This window comes from Salvelinus namaycush, chromosome 13, assembly GCF_016432855.1.
Source record: "Salvelinus namaycush isolate Seneca chromosome 13, SaNama_1.0, whole genome shotgun sequence".
Lineage (NCBI taxonomy): Eukaryota > Metazoa > Chordata > Actinopteri > Salmoniformes > Salmonidae > Salvelinus > Salvelinus namaycush.
Window position 1 is genome coordinate 14,511,073 of NC_052319.1, and position 19,631 is coordinate 14,530,703.

A 19,631-nucleotide genomic window follows, 5' to 3' on the forward strand; every position below is an offset into this window, starting at 1 on the left:
TTTTCACCCACTACTTCTTTTCCAATCCCAGGGGAACATACACAGCCAACACCAAAGCAACCCCAAATAGCAGCCCTGCCTTTATAGAAGAAAACCTTCCTCATTTAGAGGCACAAAGGGATGTCAGGGACTGCAGTTTAAAGCCACAACTCCTATTAGAAAACTCCTAAGACGACTGAAGCATGGCAGAGAGGAAGGGAGTGGAGCCGTTTAGCCAGGCTGCATTCTTCTGACTGCTTTTCACTGGAGCAGAACGTGGCACAGTTATTCCACTGTTTATAGTAACAGTCCCACCCTGTCTACACTCTTAGAAAAAAAGGTGCCATCTAGAACCTAAAATCTTCATCGGCTGTCCCCATAGGAGAAGCCTTTGAAATAACCTTTTTGGTTCCAGGTAGAACCCTTTTGGTTGCATGGATCGCAGAAGGTTCTACTTAGAACCAAAAAGGGTTCTACCTGGAACCAAAAATGGTTTTCCTATGGGGACAGCTGAAGAACCCTTTCGGAACCCTTTTTTCTAAGAGTATAGGATAATGACCCAGCACCATTTGAGACCGACTGCTTCCACCCTTCTGCACCCCTCCCCTACTTTACTGGTGGGAGGAGCTATAGGTGGACGGGCTCATTGTAATGGCTGGAATGGAATTAATGGAACGGTATCAAACACATCAAGCATATGGAAACCACGTTGGACTCCGTTCCACTGATTCCATTCCAGCCTCCCCTGCCTTCCACACCCCCCCTACTCTAGTCTCAATACATCCTCCGCCCACGATGTACTCCTCTCCTTCCCCACCAAGCGCTATCCCTCTCTAAGGGCAGTCATTGAAACTAAGGCCTTCTCTACTTCCTGGATTATATAGTGACCTCTTCCAATCACCAGCGGGCAACCCTCGTAACTAACCAATGGGAAATGTTTTCCATTATTACACTCACTTATATCAGTGTTCATTAAACAGTTACTTGCATAATAATCCATTCAACTGAAGTGTCCAAAAGAAGCATCCACACAGCTTCCCTCTCCATAGGTTCCCTGCTTTCTCTCTCCCTCCACTACTCTCCCTTCTGACTGCGGCATGTAGGGAGCTCTGGGCACCACAGCGCCCACCACATAGGACCAGCTGTTTCCATATGGCAGAAGGGTGATGGGTGAGACCACAGGGGAGCAGGAGGCTAGAGGACACAAGAGCAGACACCAGCCAAACACCACCCACACTGCTGCCTGCCTGCCAAGGCCGTGCTGCTGCAGAACCAACCAGCCGTAAACCAGCAGTGTCAGAACTCTCCACAGAAAAACAGTCATAGGCCTAGTTTTAATACAGAGAGGAAATCTAAGTCAGTAGCCCGGGTTTTCTGTACTTAGTACTATAACATAGTGCAACACTTGTTCCTGGAGAACAAGGAGGAATCCAGAGTGAAGGATAGAAATCCAAAGGGACATAAAGAGGATAAAGAGTGGGTCTCAGTGGGTTTCATTCAGAGCTGCAGAACAGAGCAGAGTAGGGTACGGTAGAGTAGGGTGGAGTAGGATATGGTGGGGTAGGGTGGAGTAGGGTATGGTGGGGTAGGGTGGAGTAGGGTATGGTGGGGTAGGGTGGAGTAGGGTATGGTGGGGTAGGGTGGAGTAGGGTATGGTGGGGTAGGGTGGAGTAGAGTGGGGTAGAGTAGGGTAGGGTGGAGTAGAGTGGGTAGGGTAGGGTAGAATGGAGTAGAGTGGGTAAAGTAGGGTAGGGTAGGCTGTAGCAGGGTAGGGTAGAGTGGAGGAGGGTAGGCTAGGGTGGAGTAGAGTAGGGTAGAGTAGGGTAGGATAGGGTAGAGTAGAGTAGAGTGGGTAGAGTAGGGTAGGGTGGAGTAGAGTGGGTAGAGTAGGATGGGTTAGGATGGAGTAGAGTGGGTAGAGTAGGGTAGGGTGGGGCAGGGTAGGGTAGAGTGGAGTAGGGTAGGATAGGGTAGAGTGGTGTAGAGTGGGTAGAGTAGGGTAGGGTGGGGTAGAGTAGGATAGGAAGGAGTTGAGTAGTGTAGGAGAGGAGAGGGTGGAGTAGAGTGGGTAGAGTAGGGTAAGGTGGAGTAGAGTAGGAGAGGGTGGAGTAGGATAGGGTAGGGTGGAGTAGAGTAGAGTAAGTTAGGGTAGGATAGGATGGAGTAGGGTAGGGTGGAGTAGAGTAGGGTGTAGTAGTGTAGGGTGTAGTAGGGTAGGATAGGGTAGGGTGGAGTAGAGTGGGTAGAGTAGGGTAGGGTGGAGTAGAGTAGGATAGGGTAGGGTGGAGTAGAGTGGGTAGAGTAGGGTAGGGTGGAGTAGAGTAGGATAGGGTGGAGTAGAGTGGGTAGAGTAGGGTGGGTAGAATAGGGTAGGGTGGAGTAGAGTAGGGTAGGGTAGGGTGGAGTAGAGTGGGTTGAGTAGGATAGGGTAGGGAGGAGTAGAGTGGGTAGAGTAGGTAGGGTAGGATAGGATAGGGTGGAGTAGAGTGGGTAGAGTAGGGTAGGATAGGGTGGATTAGAGTAGGATAGGGTAGAGTAGAGTGGTAGAGTAGGGTAGGATAGAGTAGGGTTGAGTAGAGTAGAGTAGGGTAGGGTGGAGAAGGGTAGGGTAGAGTAGGGTTGAGTAGGGTAGGGTGTAGAAGGGTAGGGTAGAGTAGGGTTGAGTAGGGTAGAGAAGGGTAGGGTAGAGTAGACTTGAGACGAGTAGAGTAGGGTGGAGAAGGATAGGGTAGAGTAGGGTTGAGTAGAGTAGGGTTGAGTAGGGTAGAGTAGGGTAGGGTGGAGAAGGGTAGGGTAGAGTAGGGTAGGGAAGGGTAGGGTGGAGTAGGGTAGAGTAGGGTAGGGTGGAGAAGGGTAGGGTAGAGTAGGGTTGAGTAGAGTAGGGTTGAGTAGGGTAGAGTAGGGTAGGGTGGAGAAGGGTAGGGTAGAGTAGGGTAGGGAAGGGTAGGGTGGAGTAGGGTTGAGTAGAGTAGGGTTGAGTAGAGTAGGGTTGAGTAGGGTAGAGTAGGGTAGGGTGGAGAAGGGTAGGGTAGAGTAGGGTAGGGAAGGGTAGGGTGGAGTAGGGTAGAGTAGGGTAGAGTAGGGTAGGGTGGAGAAGGGTAGGGTAGAGTAGGGTTGAGTAGAGTAGGGTTGAGTAGGGTAGAGTAGGGTAGGGTGGAGAAGGGTAGGGTAGAGTAGGGTAGGGAAGGGTAGGGTGGAGTAGGGTAGAGTAGGGTAGGGTGGAGAAGGGTAGGGTAGAGTAGGGTTGAGTAGAGTAGAGTAGGGTAGGGTGGAGAAGGGTAGGGTAGAGTAGGGTAGGGAAGGGTAGGGTGGAGTAGGGTTGAGTAGAGTAGGGTTGAGTAGAGTAGGGTAGGGTGGAGAAGGGTAGGGTAGAGTAGAGTAGGGTAGGGTGGAGAAGGGTAGGGTAGGGTTGAGTAGAGTAGGGTAGAGTAGGGTGGAGTAGACTAGCGGAGGGCCTGATTAAAAGCAGAGGCACAGTGTAGTGCAGTAATAGTCCTGCCATCTGCGACCGCTGCCACCGCCAACACAATAAGAACCCCAGTCATTAATGAAGCACATGAGTCACAGTGACTGATCACTGCCAAGGCACAGCCACCATCACTCTGCATACAGTACAGTAGTACACAGCCACCATCACTCTGCATACAGTACAGTAGTACACATCCACCATCACTCTGCATACAGTACAGTAGTACACAGCCACCATCACTCTGCATACAGTACAGTAGTACACAGCCACCATCACTCTGCATACAGTACAGTAGTACACAACCACCATCACTCTGCATACAGTACAGTAGTACACAGCCACCATCACTCTGCATACAGTACAGTAGTACACAACCACCATCACTCTACATACAGTACAGTAGTACACAGCCACCATCACTCTGCATACAGTACAGTAGTACACAGCTACCATCACTCTACATGTAGTACACAGCCACCATCACTCTGCATACAGTACAGTAGTACACAGCCACCATCACTCTACATACAGTACAGTAGTACACAGCCACCATCACTCTGCATACAGTACAGTAGTACACAGCCACCATCACTCTGCATACAGTACAGTAGTACACAGCCACCATCACTCTACATACAGTACAGTACTACACAGCCACCATCACTCTACATACAGGACAGTAGTACACAGCCACCATCACTCTATATACAGTACAGTAGTACACAGCCACCATCACTCTACATACAGTACAGTAGTACACAGCCACCATCACTCTACATGTAGTACACAGCCACCATCACTCTACATACAGTACAGTAGTACACAGCCACCATCACTCTACATACAGTACAGTAGTACACAGCCACCATCACTCTACATACAGTACAGTAGTACACAGCCACCATCACTCTACATATAGTACAGTAGTACACAGCTACCATCACTCTACATGTAGTACACAGCCACCATCACTCTACATACAGTACAGTAGTAGTACAGTAGTACACAGCCACCATCACTCTACATGTAGTACACAGCTACCATCACTCTACATACAGTACAGTAGTAGTACAGTAGTACACAGCCACCATCACTCTACATGTAGTACACAGCTACCATCACTCTACATACAGTACAGTAGTAGTACAGTAGTACACAGCCTGCTCTGCCTGATAAGATACACACACATTGCTTTCGCTCACATGTGCGCACAGACATGCACATTGAGACAGACACACGCACACACACACACCTCTTCCGGGAGCACACATGTTCACTGCACACACACATTTCTCTCCCAGGGTACACAAACACTCAATCACATGTCACACACACACATGATATCTGGTCCCATCCCCATGGCACAGAACTCACTATCAAAAAGGTCCCACTACATCAGCAAATATCACACTTGGCAGCTGACATTTCTATCGTCCTCTACAGTACCAGGAGAATGTCACAAATCACTCTGCTTTGGGCCTTCATCTAAGGAGCTTTTCAGATGGTTTGCACAGTAATGCTGGTGTCAATCCTATTTCTGCCCATCTCTGTATACCAATTGTAGCCAGACAAACCCTGAAAAGTGTGTCTAGATTGAACTTGTTTGAACACGGTCTCATCGGATGTTAGCAGTGTTTATATGTTCCAGCGGAGGCATGTACTTCTCGGTAAACTGACCTCTACCTCTCTCCTGTCAGCTGGAGCATGTAAACAGAGATGACAGTGTATGCACTCATGTCTGCTTGTGTTGGTGGTCACAGCCAAACCCAGGCCTCCTCCCCCTCCTTCTCCGCCTCCTTGCTGTTTGTAAACATGCTGTCAGATGTTTGGCTTTGTACCTCTCCCTCTCATCTCTCCAGTCGACCCCCGCAGAGTACATTGTATGGTCCACCTCCCCCACCATGAGCCAGCCCACTGCACACCAAGCCTCTCCTGGGGGGGGGGGGGGGGGGGGGGTCCACACACACTCCATAGACTTAGACAGGTATGGAACAAAGGGGGTCATGCCTGGTTAGAGATGAGACATTAAGCAGGTCTGAGGGTTGAGGTCTCCCCCAGACTTCGTGCTGTGGACTGGGTCTGCCAGGGTCTCCTAGCTGGCCAGGCCTGGCTGTGTGTGGAGACTGGGGATCCAGGCAGCTGGCCACAGCACAGAGCAGCATCTGGGAAGCCAGACACAGTGAAACTGCACTGGGCACTGAGAATGGTTTGTTAGATTATTCCTATGTCTGTTTCTCCATTTGGAAAAACTAGGTCGGGCTGAGATCAGAGGCTTGGTTACAGGACAGAAGCAGATGCATTCTCATTCGGTGACTCCTTGTGGTGCTTTCATTGGAAACAGATGTGAAGAGGGAGGAGGCAGTCTGAGGCAGTGTGTTCTCTCGCTCTCTCTGCCTCTGTGTTGTGTTTTTAACAGCGCAGCGGCGCAAAGTAATACCATGTGTACGCATCACGACAACACCATATAGGAGAGGATTAAAGTAGGGATCAAATCCTGACTACTTCGATTTACATAACAAATCATGTAACGGCAAAGGTCATCTGACATGCCGATCGCATGCGTTGGTCTGTTCATTGTCAGTCCAATCCACGCAGTAAAGGCGATAATGTCGCCATGCTAATGTAACTGCAATAGCCAAAAGACATCCAAGATCCAAAAGAGACTGTGCATGTGTGTGTGTGCGCGCATGCTTGTGTGAGTAGCAAGACTGTAAGCAAGGAACAGGGCCAAGAAGTGAGTGACTGATCATTGAGATGCAGGTCATGTAGGAGAGCCCAGAGCTCAGGGTGACTTTATTGCAGCAGGAGCCTAAGACTGACAATGGGGGAAGAATAAGGAGACAGCCCTGGTGATAAGACTTTCAAACAACTTCCTCCAAAAATCACACCATGTCATATGTACACCCGCTTAGAAATGTCCTTGTTTCTGAAAGAAAAACACATTTGTTGTCCATTAGAATAACATCAAATTGATCAGAAATACAGTGTAGACATTGTTAATGTTGTAAATGGCTATTGCAGCTGGAAACGACAGATTTTTTTAATGGAATATCTACATAGGAGTAGATGCCCATTATCAGCAACTATCACTCCTGTGTTCCAATGGCACGTTGTGCTAGCTAATCCAAGTTTATCATTTTAAAAGACTAATTGATCATTAGAAAACCCTTTTGCAATTATGTTAGGACAGCTGAAAACTGTTGTTCTGATTAAAGAAGAAATAAAACTGTCCTTCTTTAGACTAGTTGAGTATCTGGAGCATCAACATTTGTGGGTTCGATTACAGGCTCAAAATGGACGGAAACAAAGCACTTTCTTCTGAAACTCGTCAGTCTATTCTTGTTCTGAGAAATTAAGGCAATTCCATGCGAGAAATTGCCAAGAAACTGAAGATATCGTACTACTCCCTTCACAGAACAGCGCAAACTGGCTCTAACCAGAATAGAAAGAGTGGGAGGCACCGGAGCACAATTGAGCAAGAGGACAAGTACATTAGAGTGTCTAGTTAGAGAAACAGACGCTTCACAAGTCTTCAACTGGGAGCTTCATTAAATAGTACCCGCAAAACACCAGTCTCAACGTCAACAGTGAAGAGGTGACTCCGGGATGCTGGCCTAGGCAGAGTTGCAAAGCAAAAGCCATATCTCAGACTTAAGGCCAGCATCCCGGAGTCGCCTCTTCACGTTGAGACTGGTGTTTTGCGGGTACTATTTAATGAAGCTGCCAGTTAAGGACTTGTGAGGAGTCTGTTTCTCAAACTAGACACTCAAATGTACTTGTCGTCTTGCTCAGTTGTGCACCGGGGCCTCCCACTCCTCTTTCTATTCTGGTTAGAGACAGTTTGCGCTGTTGTGAAAAGGGAGTAGTTCTTATGATCAATTAGCCTTTTAAAATGATAAACTTGGATTATCTAACACAATGTGCCATTGGAACACAGGAGTGATAGTTGCTGATAATGGGCCTCTACGTTTATGTAGATATTCCATTAAAAATCTGCCGTTTCCAGCTACAATAGTCATTTACAACATTAACAATGTCTACACTGCATTTCTGATCAATTTCATGTTATTTTAAATGGACAAAAAATGTGTTTTTCTTTCAAAAACAAGGACATTTCTAAGTGGCCCCAAACTTTTGAACGGTAGTGTATGTGAGTGAATGAGTGAGTGAGTGAGTGAGTGAGTGAGTGAGTGAGTGAGTGAGTGAGTGAGTGAGTGAGTGAGTGAGTGAGTGAGTGTGTGTTGAGATCTGGGACAGACAACCCTTACAGTAAAGGGGTGCGGTTACAAAATAAGAGCTTAATTTACATCAAGGGAGACTGTAAAAGTGTGTTATTTAGTGGATAAAATGCATGGATATTTCACTTGAAATAGGATCATAGATAAGATCCCGACTCTTCCCACATTCCATCCCAAACCCCAAGCTGCGGATAAAAACACAGCGACATTCGTTTTTTGCAAAAGTGGGGATCTGGCCGCCACAGCTGTCAGAGTCATTATGTCACAGCAACTAAACCTCTGGGGCTGGAGAGAAAAGCCATGACAGGAATGTCCCCAGGATTCAGAGGGGACTGGGGGCTAAAGAGATTGAGGATGGCTTGATTTTTTTTGGGCTCCTCTCCCTCCATCCCTTGACTGTCCCCCTCTTTCTCCCAAACCGTCTCCATGGTGCCTGGCTTTAATGTGCACGCCTTGGAGAAGACAGCTTGAAACATATTGATTTTGCATATAATTGCATATAAGTACAATGAAGTGTCCTGTTGTGACCATTGCGCTGCAGAATGGAAAACAGTGCGTCACTGTGCTCTGAGAGTTTCCTACTGTTCATTTTAATGCTGCAAATCACCCAATTGATTTTACAGCCTTGCCCCCTCTTTGCAGAACACGTCAACAAAACACAGGGGAAGCTCAGACGGCATAGGCTACAACATTGGGGCAAAGCAAAAGGTTTGGGCACAACATTTAGCAATATTGTGCTCCACATAACCATGACATTGTGTATATTCTACAGCTGGAGACCTCTTTCATGGCTGGCTTAGAGGATCATGGAAATAAACTGAGGGGCAGGGGTTTTCTGAGGAAGTTTGGAATTACTGAAAGGCTGGCCCTCTTTTCCCCTCTCGTCCCCCAATCCTTTTCAGCACACTTGAAATTCCGGCACCATGCTGCTTCGCTTAAAACTGCCAGCCACGAATATTCCCAAAGCCAGGGATTACTGTCACTCTGTGTAGGATGCTTTTCCCCAGCAGCAACTGACACTTTCCTCTTCTCCCACTCCAGATATGTCCAGAAAGTGACATACAACAAACACTGACATAAAATAATACAGAAAATGACAGGGAAATTAGCCGAGTTTTAAAATGGTATAATCCATCCTTAAAAGGGAAACAGTGGAGGATCCCCCCCCGGTTGCTGAGTTGTGTTGTCATGACTCTTTCGCTGCTCTCGAGATAAGCATTTACAGTATGTCCCTTATCAAATAGAGGCAACATCATCACTTTGAGGTCATAACAGGATCTTATCAACATTGTCTTTGTAACTTCAAAGCGAAGACAGACAGGAGATGTTTGTTTTATCGCCGTTAGCCTCCCCGCAGAACTAGCGAATCACATTCCATTAAATTGTCGATGAGCGAGTGATGCCCCATTAAAAATATCTTCATCAGGTGCCATTGTTGTTACACAGTTTAAAAAACGACTTTATGGGCTGATTGAATGCTGCTAAACGTCAGTTGTTACAGGGGTGCCGTGAGGTGTTGTAATTGGACGCCATAATCCCATGAGGACCTGTGTGGCTCATGCACGGGACACGCCTCCAAGAGAAACAGCAGAGGACATATCTGACCTCGGCCCCGAAATTCATAAAGCGCCTCAGAGTAAGAGTGCCGATCTCGGATCAGGTCACCCCTGTCCACGTAATCTCATTCGTTATGAATGAAAAGGCTAAACTGATCCTATATCAGCACTCCTACTCTGAGACTCTTCATGAATATGGGCCCTGGTTTTAAACACACCACAGTACAGTACTCTTGAGAGCCAAGGCAATCAATAAGATAATTGACAGATGAATGAAGTGCTCAAGGATCTCAACATCATTAAAGGTGAATGTGCTGTTTAAAATGTTGTGCACGATCCAGATCTGCATACAAATACACAACAAAAAGTTGATGTCATTTGATATCCTATATTGTTGCTGGTCCAATCTCATCTGACCTTTAAACCACACAGTATCTCTTGACAGAACACTTTATTAGTTCTGGAGAGATGCGTTGAATGATATCATTTTGGAACAGGCCCAATAAAGATAATCTCAGATCAGCCAAAGAGCCAGCCCAGCAGTGTGCCAAATCTGCCAATATGCCACTCAGTGCCCGCAAATACAGCATGACTGAAGCCAGCTTCTGTTAATCGCAAACAGACTGAAATATGGGCTGAGGTCAAAGCCAATGGATGGGGAAAAAGAATAGCATAAATTGATTTGCTCATTCATGCCTCTGTCAATTCTCTGCAGATTGAGGTCCATGTAAACAGACAGGGAGTGAACCCGAGAGGAGAGGGCACAAGAAGATGCTAACTCAAACCTATAAAGCTTGACTGAGGGAGCAACTATCGTATGCATGCGAGGTAAGAAACGGGTGGAGACTTCCCAAAGCCATCACAGTCCACTGAGGCCGCGAGCTAACCAGCCGTGCAGTTGTACTTTACACAATGAATCCTACCGAAACATGCCATAACAGGCCAGGCTCATTTACCTCTCTGCTAACCACGCCATCACCTCCGGAGTCATGAACTTTGACTAATCTGTATAATCCTTAGAATAGGCCTAGGTGTGAGTATGAGACAGTTATACACATTACAGATTATTAGCCCGTGTTTAGGAACCTGAAGAACAGCTGTTATATTAGCAGCCCGGGCTTAGCTTCAGAAACATCCAAGGCTGCTGGCCAGGTACTCTCTCTATGGTTCAGATCAGATCTGAATGGCTGCATGCATCAGACATGTAGCAGATGGGACACAGGCTTCTGAATTTTTCTCTCCCACCAAAGTATGTGAAAATTAACTGTATGTAAATATGGGCCTCTGTCTGTAAAAATAAATAACGGTTTGGCGATATCGGAACAGACATATCTGTGTGTGTGTGTGTGTGTGTGTGTGTGTGTGAGAGAGTGTGTGTGAGTGAGAGAATGTGTGAGAAAAAAAAAAGAGAATTAGAAGGCCAAATAGAGGGCTTTGTATATTAGATTTAGTGCAGACACATTATGAAGTGTTCTTCGTCATTAATATCAGAGACCAGCACAGCAGATCCACAGAGCCCAACACAATGTGAATTATACCAACTGCAAATCATTGGTAACGACACTGCAACCCACAGTTGATGGGTTCTGCAACAGCAAAATGTGGAGTGATAACAGTATTTGATTGTTTGCAGTGATATTCAGTTACAGGGGAAAAAAATCGGACAATATTATTGGAGTGGGAAGGAGAGTGCGGTAAACCATCTCTAACCTACTGCTGTCACGTTACTGCTGGAGAAAGCCCTATCCCAACTGACAACACCTCACTAATGGCTTAGCAGTGTGGGAGACAGCCTCTGTCTGGGGAAGAGAGAGAGAGAGTCATAAACACAGAACAGACACAGACGGTAGGAGTAATGGGCCGTGGCCCTGGGATGTTTTACTTTCCTCTGACTCAAACTAGCCTACCCACACTGTGACCCTGTGGTGGGCATCAACAGAGTGGAGGGAGACTAGGCTATGAGGGAGTACGTAGAAGTAGCCTCTGACCACCATCCTCCTAATGGTCACGGTTTGGATTCGCAGTTAGGTGATCTGATCCTAGATCTGTGGTTAGGGCTAAGGCAGGGTGTAGTGGGAAAGTCAACAGGTGTGTGAGGAGGGGGCAGGTCTCCCCTAGGAAGTGACACGGCTGGTGGTACCGCCCCATGGAACCTTTCATTTACCCATAATCCTCCTGGTAATAAATGATGACAGCTACAGACGCTCCGTTCCTGGAGAAGACCAATCAAAGTGTCTCCTGCAGATTAGTGTAAACGACTTAACCTGCAGCAGAACAAATCCACTGTCACTCTACAGGGTACTCCCCACAGGGAAGGCCAGTTTCAGTTTTACTGTACTTACAAAACCGTCAAACACAAAGAGAATTGGCATGCTAGAACAAAAGAATGCTAGCATCAAGTTTGTCAAATTAAATAGGTATGACGGTATTATTAAGTATTTATGGAGCTATGCAACATCAACATCTCCCACTGGGAAAATGTTTTGTTATTAAATTCTACTCCGATAAACCATTCATTTTCCACACATTTTATTTTTACATTAGGCCTAGATACAGTATTAGCTGAACAGTAACTACACAAAAGCTATTATATGGAAATTAAACCACAGGAATGTGTATTTAATAAACAAATAAATAAGTCATTATAAAACACATAAGGCAACTTTGTCTAATTATTAAAGAACCAAACATGGCGGTCAATGAGAGGAGTTTCCTCTAGATCCCCAGTCAGTCAGTCCAAATAGAATTGATCTGGGAGAAAGCAGATCCTGGGCTAAAGTCACTGTACTTCCTAGGGATGGGGATTAAGGTCAACAACCAAGAAATCATTTCCAGTTTGTTTTTGACAGGCTCCACAGTGATGTATGGTCCGTACCAGTATACAAGTATCTTTCAACCTCCGACCTTTGTCAGGGACGAGTTGATTGAATCACATTCAGGGTTCTCCACATACTAGGTCAGCATCATGTGATCATGATTAAACCAATATACAGCGCAAATGTAATTATTTGTTACTGGATGTGGTTTAATGAGTAGTAGAACAATAATCGAGACCGATGGATAGTCAATCTTCTAGACCACGACATCACTGGCTTTGTGCTACTGGACGCTAAAGCTCACATGATGTGAGAGTGTTGAGGACAATTATTTTTAACCCACTGAACTCACCTCTTAGCATAAGCCACACATTCAATCGTTTCCCGACCACTGGTGGGAGTTGCACACTACAGTAAGATTGGGATGGATGTTACAGCACTCAATACAACGCCAACGGCTGGTATTCAAGACTAACTCACGCGATAGGGTGATGGTAATTCAAACAATTTGGGGGTTTTAAAAGCATATATTCTCTATGGGAACAGCTATGGGATTTTGGGGGCCTGGACAGCTGGACTTTGAGTGTTCTTTCTTGATTAAATACTCTGATTACGGGTAAAGCCAGCAGTGTTGGAGCAGTATTTAGAGGGCATGTAAGGTTACACCCATGTTTAAAACTCTGACACATAGCCAACAGGACTATTCAAAATGACTGCATCCACAGAAGAAGGATTTAGGGATGCCATCTTTTGTCATCCGTCTTTTGACATGTATCAGCTTGTGCCGCCGCATCCCAAATTTCAGTCCGACCTGCTTGTACCAACTCCTGTCAGCATCGTGAATAGAACTGTAGTGGAATCAGCTTAGTAGCATTCCACAGAGTGCCAACAACGGGTCTAGCCCTTAGCGGAATTCTCACATTCAGGGCTGCCATAGGAGGTCCTCTAACTAACACACAGACAGCCCTGCAGAAACGAGGGGCTGGTGTTCCTTCCATGGCCGCAGGCTGACGGTCCAGCAGGAATGTAGGTCTTTGTGACAACAGAATACAAATGTTGCACCCTAGGAGAGAGAGCGAAGCCTGTAACCATGGCAACTTAAAAAGGGTTTTAATTCTTAATCCCTTAATAAAACTGGAACCATTTCCATTCTGGAGGGATGCTGATGGCTCCCGCTAAATGGTTTGTGAGTCGCTAACATTAAAAGTATTTCAGGAGATCATTATAAATATAAAACAAGGATTTGAACACATTGCAGTATTATTGTGTGTGCTTGAAACGGTTACATAGAAGGACAGAGTATCGGACCTGGGATGGGGCCTGCACTCAGTCCAAGGGTTCACACATTGAGGTCTGGAGAGCAGCCAAGCCCCCCACTGTGCCCTGAGAGAGTAGCTTTAGAGGCTTGAGGCTAACAAGAACACCCCATTCTGACAGGATTAACACCCGCTCCCACAGAGGGGCTTGATCAGAAATTGACCATCATCACATATCATTCTGGGCTTAATTCAATTTAAAGGGGCTTCATTGGCATGGGAAACATATGTTTACATTGCCAAAGCAAGTGAAATAAATAAAACAAAAGTGAAATAAACAAAAAAATTGACAGTAAACATTACTCACAAAAAAGTTCCTTAGGCCTCTTCAGTGAAACCAAATGAAGGGTGTAGAGCTGCTGTAAGCTGTCAGCCATTGATCAGAGTGATGTTTAGTGGATGGTGGGGAGAGGTGGTCAGAGACGGTCAGAGATGAGCCATATATTCCCTGAGGTTCCTTCAGACCAACCAAGTCAACAGAAAAGGACCAGGACAGTTTTAAAATGGACCACAGCAGTATCACTTAGGAGATGTACAGTGTGCCATCATTGAAGGCATTCAGCATCAAGAGATGTATCGTTGTTTAGGTTTAAACCCAAAACCATTTAACACATTATTCAGGGAATGTCTTATCTAGTTTAGCTGAGGCCTGGGAGCCTGGTGACTGCTAAAACATGCAGTTACTGCACTGTGTGTCAGTATCAGCTGATTCAATAAGACTAACCCAATCTAGTTTTAACTGTGAATTATTCATGTAACTCCCTCTAACTCTGGTTAAAGTACATGCCCTTCATCAAAAGGTTCTTAATGTAGCCTAATAAGACAAGTGAAGTCACATGAAATCCTGTTTCAACTGAATCTTTGGGCAAAATCCCTGGACCTCTGCCATTCTGATCACAAAATCCACTTCTTAAGACCGTAGATTCAGGGATTCAAGGTAATCGAGAGAGGGGTATGCCTCTTCATCAACAGCAAATGGTGTGCTCACTCGAGCACAGGGGAAGTCTCCACTCATTGTTCACCCGTCTTGGAATACCTGATGGTCAAATGCCAATCCTTCTACCTCCCGAGAGAGTTTAGCTGTTATCTTGACTGCTGTACATATTCCACGTCAGGAAAAGAAAAACAAGCTGGCACTTGACAAATTGTACGAGGCCATAAACAAGCAGGAAACCATGCACCCGGAGGCTGCTTTTCTTGTCACCTGTGATTATTATTATTAAGACACGATGCCCAACTTCCATCAACACATCTCCTTCGCCACTAGGGGTGATAAAATCCTAGACCACTGTTACTCGGCCCACAAGCAAGCATACAAGGCCCTCCCTCGTCCCCCCTTCAGCAATCATGATCATGGATTTATACTCCTACATGTCTACAAGCTGAAGCTCAAGTCCCACGCTCCATAGAGAAATGGTCCTCTGAATCGGAGGCTATACTACAGGACTGCTTTGCTAGCGCTGACTGGAATATGTTCCAGGACTCCACCGATAACGTCGGCGAGCTAACCACCTCAGTCAGTCACCGGCTTCCTTAGGAAATGCATCGGTGACTTTGTCCCCACAGGGAAGGTTAGTTGTTTCCCCAATTAAAAGCCCTGGATTAACAGAGGTTGGCGCTAAGCTAAAGGACAGGGCAACCGCATATCGGTCTATCGCAGCCAACCCCGAGGCTATGGCACGAACAAGATGAGCCATCGAACAAGCAAAGAGACAACATAGGAACAGGGTGGAATCCCATTATACAGGCTCCTACGCCCGCAGCATGTGGTAGAGGCTCCAGTCCATTACGGACTACAAAGGAAGCTGTAGGGCTGGGAGATTATGGCCAAAATATAATATCACGGTATTTAAAAGGACGTTGACGGTATTTTATGTTTTTTTAATAATAGAAAATCAAATTTGCTTCATGAGTAGTGGGTGATCCTGGGGTGGCAACACATACATTCCAAGTGATTTCAATGAGTCTTTCTCCATCCTGATTGTTCTATACTGTTCAGTTCAACTTCAACCAAAGATAATTTTCTGCATTTCCTGCACTCTTTTGACATCATTTCCACACAGCCACATTGGGCTGCATGATATTGGCAAAAAAAATATAGGGTTTATTTTTTGCCAAATGTTGCAATTGCGATTTATAACAAAACACTTGGGTGAACTAGAGGTCGACCGATTATGATTTTTCAACGCCGATACCGATACCGATTATTGGAGGACAAAAAAGCCGATACCGATTAATCAGCCGATTTACTTAATAATAAAAAAATGCATATATATATATATATATCATACACACACACTTTTGTAATAATGACAATTACAACAATACTGAATGAACAATGAACACTTTTATTTTAACTTAATATAATACATAAATACACACACAGCTCTGAAGTGACAATGATACTGAAGAGTCTGCTTAGGAGACAAATACTCTCAACTGTTTGAATAAAAATATAGTTTATGTTACCTGTGATGAATGTTGAAAACAAAAACTGTAATTTCTATATGCAGGAAATCCTATTTTAATAATGGGCATGGTAAGAATTGACAACCAAAGTGCGAGTCATAATTCCCATGACACCTAGCAAAATCTGAAAAGCGGTTCCTTCATTTATTCCATAGGATATTTTTAGATTCACTTAAAATAAGGTCTGTGTTTCGTGTAGGCTTGCACCGCCAATTTTATAACTGTGTAGATATCCATAGGACAAGGTAACTCTGATCAATATTGGCTAAATATGAGCGAAGATAAATGTTTTTGTAGAGTGGATTTATGAAAGTATGTTGACAAACGTTACCTTATCCTAGTGAGATTTACACGGGTATCAAAACGTTGAGGCGGTTTAAGCCTGCACGAAACACAGACCTTATTTGAAGTAGATCAAGACATTCTCTATGGAAGACATGAATGGTAAAATAACAAAGGAACCCCTTTCAAGTTCAGCCGCAAGTTATTACAGGAATTATAACGCGTCGACTATTTCTCTCTAAACCATATACCTTTGGCTAATCCGGAAACTATCACCTCGAAAACAAAACGTTTATTCCGTTCCGTATTTTATCTAACGGGTGGCATCTATGAGTCTAAATATTCCTGTTACATTGCACAACCTTCAATATTATGTCATAATTCGTTTGCAAAGAGCCAGGCGGCTCAAACTGTTGCATATACCCTGACTCTGCGTGCAATGAACGCAAGCGAAATGACACAATTTCACCTGGTTAATATTGCCTGCTAACCTGGATTTTTTTTAGCTAAATATGCAGGTTTAAAAATATATACTTGTGTATTGATTTTAAGAAAGGCATTGATGTTTATGGTTAAGTACACATTGGAGCGATGACAGTCATTGATTGATTGTTTTTTATAAGATAAGTTTAATGCTAGCTAGCAACTTACCTTAGCTTACTGCATTTGCGTAACAGGCAGGCTCCTCGTGGAGTGCAATGTAATCAGGTGTTAGAGCATTGGACTAGTTAACTGCAAGGTTGCAAGATTGGATCCCCCGAGCTGACAAGGTTAAAAATCTGTCGTTCTGCCCCTAAACGAGGCAGAACGTTCCTAGGCCGTCATTGAAAATAAGAATGTGTTCTTAACTGACTTGCCTAGTTAAATAAAGATTAAATAAAGGTGTAAAAAAAAAAAAAAAAACGATTTCCGATTGTTATGAAAACTTGAAATCTAGGGTGAACTGTTGGAATTATGGAATTATAATAATCATTCTAATTCCATTGTTATAATATTCTAGTGGGCACTTTGAATGCAGGCTTGTTTGACATGACAACGAATTATGAATTATTGTGGGAGGGTAGGAACCAAAGTGTTGGTCAGTGTTTCCTAGGGGACCCTATAATCTTTGGCTACATTAAATGTTCTCTCTTAGCTACTGTATGTACTTCATATAGCTAACATTTTCATGCTTTGCCTAATCCTCTTTGGTTTAGAAGATACTTTTGCACAAACAACATGCTGATTTAGGCCTACACTATCACTGGTATCAGGTTGTATAGGTAGCTATGTTTACTCTGACTCAGTACATGTATTAGCTAGCTAGCCAACTAACTAGCGATTAGCATTAGCAGCTGACACGATTTAGACAACTTGCTAATACAAGACAAACTAGCTGTTTGCAGATGTAAGAAACACAATCTAATAGTGTGCTCCTAGTGGCCGGGGACTTCAATGCAGGGAAACAAATGAGTTTCCCTGCATTGAAAGAAAATAAAACTCTAGACCACCTTTACTCCACACACTGAGACGCGTACAAAGCTCTCCCTCGCCCTCCATTTGGCAAATCTGCCCATAATTCTATCCTCCTGATTACTGCTTACAAACAAAAACTAAAGCAGGAAGCACCAGTGACTCGGTTAATAAGAAAGTGGTCAGATGAGGCAGATGCTAAGCTACACGACTGTTTTGCTAGCACAGACTGGAATATGTTCCGGGATCCTTCAGATGGCGTTGATGAGTACACCACAGTCACGGGCTTCATCAATAAGTGCATTGATGACGTCATCCCCACAGTGACCATACGTACATACCCCAACCAGAAGCCATGGATTACAGGCAACATCCACACTGAGCTAAAGGGTAGAGCTGCCACTTTCAAGGAGCCAGAAGCTGATAAGAAATCCCGAAATGCCTCAAACGAACCATCAAACAGGCAAAGCATCAATACAGGACTAAGATTAAGTCGTACTACACCGGCTCCGACGCTAGTCGGATGTGGCAGGGCTCGCAAATTATTACAGACTACAAAGGGAAGCACAGCCACAAACCAACCAGAAGAGCTAAATTACATCTACGCTCGCTTCGAGGCAAGTAACACTGAAACATGCATGAGAGCACCAGCTGTTCCGGATGACTGTGTGATCACGCTCTCCGTAGCAGATGTGAGTAAGACCTTTAAACAGGTCAAAATTCACAAGGCTACAGGGCGGATTACCAGGACGTGTACTCCGAGCATGCACTGACCAACTGGCAAGTGTCTTCACTGACATTTTCAACCTGTCCCTCACTGAGTCTGTAATACCAACATGTTTCAAGCAGACCACCATTGTCCCTGTGCCCAAGAACACTAAGGTAACCTGCCTAAATGACTACCGACCCATAGCACTCACTTCTGTGGCCATGAAGTGCTTTGAAAGGCTGGTCATGGCTCACATCAAGACCATTATCCCAGAAACCCTAGATCCACTCAAATTTGCATACCGCCCCAACAGATCCACAGATGATGCAATCTCTATTGTACTCAACACTGTCCTTTCCCACCTGGACAAAAGGAACACCTATGTGAGAATGCTATTCATTGACTACAGCTCACATTCAACACCATAGTGCCCTCAAAGCTCATCACTAAGCTAAGGACCCTGGGACTAAACAGTCCCCTCCTGTACTCCCTGTTCACTCATGACTGCCTGGCCAGGCACGACTCCAACACCATCATTAAGTTTGCCGATGACACAGTGGTAGGCATGATCATCGACAACGATGAGACAACATATAAGGAGGAGGTCAGAGACTTTGTCGTGTGGTGCCAGGACAACAACCTCTCCCTCAACGTGATCAAGACAAAGGAGATGATTGTGGACTACAGGAAAAGGAGGACCAAGAACGCCCCCATTCTCATCGACGGGGCTGTAATGGAACAGGTTGAGAGCTTCAAGTTCCTTGGTGTCCACATCACCAACAAACTATCATGGTCCAAACACACTAGGACAGTTGTAAAGAGGGCATGACAAAGCCTAATCCCCCTTAGGAGACTGAAAAGATTTGGCATGGGTCCTCAGATCCTCAAAAACTTCTACAGCTGCACCATCGAGAGCATCCTGACTGGTTGCATCACTGCCTGGTATGGCCTCCGACCGCAAGGCACTACAGAGGGTAGTGCGTAGCTTCCTGCCAAGCTTCCTGCCATCCAGGATCTCTATACCAGGCGGTGTCAAAGGAAGGCCCTAAAAATAGTCAGACTCCAGCCACCCTAGTCATAGACGGTTCTCTCTGCTAACACACAGCAAGTGGTACCGGAGCGCCAAGTCAAAGTCCAAAAGGCTTCTTAACAGCTTCTACCCCCAAGCCATAAGACTCCTGAACAGCTAATCAAAGGGCTACCCAGACCCCTCTTTTACGCGGCTGCTACTCTCTGTTTATAATCTATGCATAGTCACTTAAACTCTACCTAAAGCATTGTTGGTTAAGGGCTTGTAAGTAATCATTTCACTGTAAGGTCTACACCTGTTGTATTCGGCATATGT

General features: G+C 45.1%; 1 protein-coding gene across 2 annotated transcripts in view; it reads right to left on the reverse strand.

Annotated features, from left to right (window-relative positions):
• The window catches only part of LOC120058272 (FERM, ARHGEF and pleckstrin domain-containing protein 1-like), an 81,892-nt gene that overhangs the window by 31,214 nt on the left and 31,047 nt on the right, over nt 1-19,631 (reverse strand). The window lies entirely within an intron of this gene.